Source organism: Microtus ochrogaster, linkage group LG1 (genome assembly GCF_000317375.1).
Source record: "Microtus ochrogaster isolate Prairie Vole_2 linkage group LG1, MicOch1.0, whole genome shotgun sequence".
NCBI classification, from domain to species: domain Eukaryota; kingdom Metazoa; phylum Chordata; class Mammalia; order Rodentia; family Cricetidae; genus Microtus; species Microtus ochrogaster.
This window is the reverse complement of record NC_022027.1, coordinates 41,283,097-41,289,949: the sequence shown is the minus strand read 5'-3', so window position 1 is coordinate 41,289,949 and position 6,853 is coordinate 41,283,097. Positions and strand designations below refer to the sequence as shown.

Here is a 6,853-nt window from a genome sequence, read left to right as displayed (position 1 = left end):
TATTAATCCAAGAAAGGTATTTTGAAAATACTTTAAATTCAAAATTGAAGTCAAAAGATACGTTACTTTGGAGAAGAGGTTTTGCTTTTGATTCCACAGAAAATGAGAGGCTATGGATTCATTCTGAATTAAGAAAAATCAGGTTTGATCAAGGAAGACCACCTGAGTAATCTCTGGTAGGAACAGATTGCCCAGACATCTGAGTTCTACATCCAGAACAGATTCAAGACTGCTGCCTGAGATGATCAAACCTCACACGATACTCCAGTCAGGACTTAATTATAATTCTAAATTTTCTTTAGGTCCCCATAAGATTATCAGCTCCCCCAATCAGCAGGAAGTAGCCTAGAAAACTATGCCCACATTCCCCCCAAAATGGACTATGGATATTTTCCTTTGTTTAGAATGTTAAGTAACAAGTTGTTATGGCTAGTAGTCAGGAGAAAACCTAAACAAAGGATACTAGATTCAGAGTTCTTGTTTTGTTTTGTTTTTTATTTTAAAAAGGGGGAAGTGGTGTGGGACGATGGTCTGTGTTCTGTCAATTATATTTTAAATAAATGCTGTTTGGCCAGTAGCCAGGCAGGAAGTATGAGACAACCAGACAGGAAGTAGAGGTAGGTCAATGCGAACAGGTAGTTCTGGGAAGAAGGAAGAAGTCCTAGTCTGCCGTCCTAACCCAGCCACAGAAGTAAGATGTGACTGCCTCACTGAATAAGGTACTGAGCCATGTGGCTAGCACAGACAAGAATAACAGGCTAATATAATTTATAAGAGTTAATAAGAAGCCTGAGTTAATGGGCCAATCAGTTTATAACTAATGTAGATCTCTGTGTGATTTCTTTGGGACTTAACAATTGCAGGAACTGGGAAGGACAGAAACTCAGACAACAATTTATTATGTGATTTCCTCAAAGAACTTAAAGTTCATTACAAGAAGTCATCAAACACACAGAATGGCAAATAAGAGAAGGTGAAAAGAATCTACAGTATTTGTAATGGCTTACATATGGCCTGTATAAAAAGCCAAATTCAGATTAGTAAAACAACCATTGCTGTAGTGTACATCCTATGCAACAGAATGGGTCAGTCTTAAATAAAATGGGTAAACTATTTCAGTGGGTATCACCATCATGGTCTTGACTTCTTTGTTCATATTCTCAATTTTCCCACTCTTCAACTGGATTTTGGGAGCTCAGCCCAGTGCTTCGATGCAGGTCTATGCCTCTGTTTTCATCAGTTGTTGGATGAAGGTTATATGGTGATATTTAAGATATTCATTAGCTGAATGATGTGTGGTTTGAAGGAAAATAGCCTCCAAAGAGAGTAGCACTATTAACAACAAAGTATGGCCTTGTTGGAGGAAGTGTGTCATTGTTGGGGTCGGCTTTGAGGTCTCTTGCTCAAGTTTTCCTCAGGGTAACTGTCAGTAAGTTTCCTGCAAGATGTAAGGCTCTCAGCTCCAATACCATATCTGCCTGCATGCTGCCATACCCGCACCATAATGATAACGTACTGAACCTCTGAACTGTAAGCAAACCTCCTCAATTAAATGATTTTCTTATAAGAGTTGCTGCAATCATGGTGTCTTTTCATAGCAATAAAAACCCTAAGACATATGATCTTTCTTAGAGTTTCCTAAAATAATTTATTCTATTCAAGCCTTAGGTACTTGAATAGACAGAACAAGAAAGAAATTTGGATGAGCAATAAAATTTGGAAGGTGTTCACATCTCTATTTCTCAGTAAAAATGCAAATTCAAACAGTATATAATAGCTAGAGGGGCTAAAATGAAAAGAATCAAAGTCCAGAAATACAGTCTAAAATCAGAACAAAGTAAAGCAACAACAACAAAAATGAATAGAGGTAAAAGGATGCTTCTCAATGCTGACTTAAATGAAGATTGGCAAAGCACATACAAAATTTCTATTAATATTTGCTAAAAATGATCATAGTGTACTTTGATTATTGGTCAATGAATAATGGTCCCATTAATAAGCATGTTGTGTTAAAAACATATTTAATAATTGTTAAAACAGAATAAGGAAGAGTTTGTTCAGCATCTCTCCTCTCTCTCTCTCTGTCTCTCTCTCTGTCTCTGTCTCTCTCTGTCTCTCTGTCTCTCTCTCTCTCTCACACACACACACACACACACACTAACAACAGCAATAAGATTTTGCAAAGGTAGAATTCTGACTTCAGTAAATGTAGGTCTGCCCACAACAAAGAAATCGGGAGGGAAGGAGTGCATACCAACTTACTAAGAAAAAGCATCAGGAGTTCAAGGACTCTGGTAGAATCAAACTCACGTGATACTGAGGGCAAGCCAGAATAACCAGATAGTATTTAAAATAATGAGACAAGTAATCAGATCCGATAGTGAGAATAATCAAGTACTGACAGGGGTGCTATTAGATCAACTTACAAAAGCTCTTTGCTAAAACTTGGTTTTCCAAGTAAGTACATAGATGGACTTAGATGTTTCAGAAGCCTGTATAATATATGATAAAACAAAGAATAATTGTCAATTGTCAAGATAAATGTTAGTCTGAATCATGTACCAATGATATCAGCAATATATTTTGATCCCTCAATCTAAAAATCCACAAAAGTATGATTTAATACTATTTTGGATAAAGCTAATACAATGGAATGCAATGTTTTACTGTGAGCTATCACCTAAAAATAACATGATTAGGTTTTAGGTAAATAGCATTCTATGACTACAGCTTAAATAGAAGAAAGAAGAGACTATACAACCCATAAGTGGAATATATTATTACCTTAATAAAATACATAAAAACTTTATTTATTCTTCAGTGCTTTGTTTATCTTTGTCCTTTGCTCTGTGAATCACATGTTTATTGCTTTTAGAACTGATTGAAAATCCACACTTGATGCATAGATTTTTTTTTTTTTTTTTTTTTGGTTTTTTGAGACAGGGTTTCTCTGTGGTTTTGGAGCCTGTCCTGGAACTAGCTCTTGTAGACCAGGCTGGTCTCGAACTCACAGAGATCCACCTGCCTCTGCCTCCCAAGTGCTGGGATTAAAGGCGTGCGCCACCACCGCCCGGCATGCATAGAATTTTTTTAAGATTAATGCTTCATGCAGGTCATAGATAGTTGATGCAATGTCACCCAAATTTGCAAACTTTCCAAGTCTTAGGTGACATTTGGGAGAGGAGGACATCAATGATCAAATGAATTGTACTGGAAAATACTACTCTGTCTATTTTTACCAATACAAGCATTGCATGAGAATGGCGTAAAAGTCTATTGTTTTTCCATAAAGCTTTGAATAGCAGAAAAGCCAGGAGACTCACATATTATAGGAATCTCACGAATTGTGAGCATATTCTAGCTGAAACTATCATTAGAAGACGCACAAGACTTCCCAACATCAGATTCCAAATAAGAACCAATTATATGTGTATATCCCTTTAATGTAGAGAAATCAAGTCTTATAGGAATGATCCTGAAATTAGATCGTATTTCTCAGTTTAATGCTTGCTGTCTACCTTTGAGTTTTGTGGTATTCACCTGGAAAAAGAAATATTTTATCATTTTACAAAGTCTGAGATTTATGCTTTTCCCCATTTCTGTTTAAGTGTGGAGAAAACCCTGAAGAGCTGTGGTTTGTGATACCATTTCTTGAGAGTCAAGTAATAGATGGAGTTGCATGTGACTTTGTTTCCACTAATTCTAGGAAGAACAAAACCATTCCTGGGTAATTCCCAGGCTACTAAGTTGCAGTGTATAGTCTGAATGGCTATAAAAGACTGCTTTATTCACCGTGACGTATAGAGTAAAGAGGTAAAAAAGGTGCACTTGAAATCATGTCTCTTATAGTTAAATTGTAAATTAACAGTGTCCTTCATTTCTAGGCACACTACAGAGACTGTGAATGACTGAAAAGGCGAATATTAATGAGTCATATAATAATAATGAGATTCTACTTCCTGTGGTTTTTTTGGAGGATAATGAGGATTTGAAAAGTTAAGGAGGCAATGAGAGCTATTTATTACAGATGTCGGATATTTTAAGTGTGGAAAATTTAACGTTCCTTGTATTTGTCTTACACAAAGCAATCTTGTAAATTCATAATCTTCAAGCTGTTTTAAAAAGTAAGGAAAAAGAAGCAATTTGTTTTATCTTACAGAGAAAGAAGACTTCACTCAACTGTCTCATGGACAGATTTAACCTAGTTTGGCACTGCAGTTTAGACTGCAGCAAATACAGCTGTTTTTTCTATTAATAATCTTGGATTAAACTGATATGTTTGGTGATATTCGAGATAATCATCAGTGTGATAGTGGGGCAAGGCCAGTTCAGGCACCCTCTCCTCTGCTGTCCAAGGACCTAGCTGGGGACATCCCCTTGGATACCTGGGATCCCCTCAGGAGCCAAGTCTCTTGCCAACCCTAAAATGGCTCCCTTAATGTAGCTATCTTCTTCACTGCTCCTATATCCGTCCTTCCTCCATCTCCACCTTCCCACTCCCCCAAGCACTCTCCAGTCTTTCCCTTTTCCCTTCTTTCCCCCCCTCCCTTTCCCCCAGGCCTACCCCTACCCCCACCCACATCTTCCCACAGGGCAGGATTCCTGCCCTCTCTTAAGGAGGGAGGGGGAGGGACGGGGTAAGTAAGGGAGCAGGAGGGGAATGGGAGGAGGGGAGGAAGTGTAAATTTTTTGAATGGAAAAATAAATTAAAAAAAGAAGGAAAAAAATAAACTGATATGTTTGCTCTTATAGGGTTAATGTTTAGTTTCTCACATATATTCTTTACTTTGCCTCAATCTTATTCACATGGCAAAAGTAAAGCACAACTAGATTCAAACTCCCAGTGTCCCCATCACTCACTTACTGATGCATTATGATCAGATGGCAGATATTCTATAAAAAAGCAACCTTAAATTAAAGGTACTTTAGATAGCTTACAAGTATCTTTTGACTTTCAGCTCCAGCTAGAAATAAAGATATCTAAAATTTTCATTAAAATTGCATAAAGTTAGCTCAAACACAGTTTCACACAAACACTCCACACAGTTATGTAAATATCCAATAATGACAGGAATACATGACTTGTGCCTTAAAATGCAGTTTATTGGAAAGAGGAGAAAGAAAATCTCAGTTACTGCCACAATTACACCAAATAATAGTATTTACAGAAGAATCAATTCAAAGTCTTTTAAAACAAAATTTCCATTATAGAAACTTAGCTAAAGACTTCAATTCTTTCCGCTTGGTGTTTTCCCTACTGACATGATGCAACTGGAATTTAGACAGACTCTTCCTAGGAAAGGTAAGCTTAAGGAAGAATGCTATGCTATCCTATATGCAGTAGACAACCCAAGAGAGCGATTGCCCTTTCTACGGTGGTTTCCTATTCTACAACAGCAATTAAGCCTTGGATAAGATAATGAATCCATATGATGAATGGAGAGAAGTGAAGAGGTTCCAGTCACATCTGTAAGTAGAGGTGGAAATGCATGATTAGCTAGATGATGTCATTTTGAGGGGAAGTTGTTATGATTTGATATACTTTGTTATTCATTTTTTTTACATCAACCTAGCTCATGGGATCATTTTTATTTCTCTACTACTGATATACACACAGACACACACACACAAATACACACATTGCTTCTGGTTTGTATTGATTTAAAGATAATTTTTTACTAAGGTGTAACTTTTTGTGTTACAGATGCCACCAGGCAAACACACACACACACACAAAGACTGCCACATAAGTCAGAAGATTATTGCTTTCATGGCGGGGGGGGGGGTGGAATGTAAGGAACATCTCACACCACACACAAGTACACACACACTTAGAGTGGCTGAGATGATTAAAATACATGTTTAGTTTTACTGTGTGACTTGCTACTGATTCCTACTTTAGCATCATAAAAAATAGGATCTTTGTCTCAGAGGCACTATTCCACAAAGAAGTAGTAACATTCACACATACTTGCATAGGCTATTCCATTATTACAAGTTTTACTAGTAAAACATTATTTGCCATTAAATTATTTAAGTACTAATACTATTTAAGTACATAATTATGAAAATTCGAATTTCAAATGGAGTAGGGCTGAGCATTAGACACAAAGACTATAAACTCACCGAGTGTTGTAATTGTGGAGTTTCTGAGGGTTGAATTAATGTCTCTGAAAAAACAAAATTCATTCACATCAGTAGATTAATTTATTCAGTAGTAAAATTTAAATGAGAAAAAGATGATGGTTACTTATTAAGTCCCTGTTTTCATCATACTATGTTTAACAAAGATTAAGGATCACCATAAGGATAAAGGTCACCTTAAAGATAAGGAAAAGCATTTCCATAGTATTTCAAATGAGGAAAAGGCCAGGAGTTGAATTCAGGATGAATGCATGTGGGTTTTTTAACATACCTTTTCAATTGATTATATATATATGTGTGTGTGTTTGTGTGTGTGTGTGTGTGTGTGTGTGTGTATGTGTGCTTAGAGATTAGTGAAAACTGAAGAAGGATAATGTTTAATGTATATCAGCAATCTTCTGCTTCCATCATTAAAGTGGGCTCAACTTATTGAATAGAGAATTCTGCTCTTCTTGTGACTGAGAGGTCACTTTGAGTCTTAGATACCAGAAAGCATCTGACTGGTCATTTTTATTCTAAATATTTTCTTATTATGTATCCTTTGGCATAGCATCAACATTTAGTAGTTTTCATATACTTACCACCACACTTTGGTTTCTTCAGCAATCTTGGGGACAATGGGCTTGGCAGTGTTAAGAACAGATTCGGGAATAATGTGCTGGATGTCCTGTGAAATAAAAGGCCAAAAGGGATAGGTCTCATACTGCTG

The 6,853-nt window shown here is 36.6% G+C and overlaps 1 long non-coding RNA gene across 1 annotated transcript; it reads right to left on the bottom strand.

Annotated features, from left to right (window-relative positions):
* Positions 1–5,244: 5,244 nt before the first annotated feature.
* Positions 5,245–6,853, bottom strand: LOC113457496. Its single transcript, XR_003378053.1, has 3 exons — positions 6,726–6,853; positions 6,127–6,170; positions 5,245–5,467 (listed from the first exon to the last, which is right to left on the bottom strand). It is a non-coding gene; the product is annotated as an uncharacterized LOC113457496 (long non-coding RNA).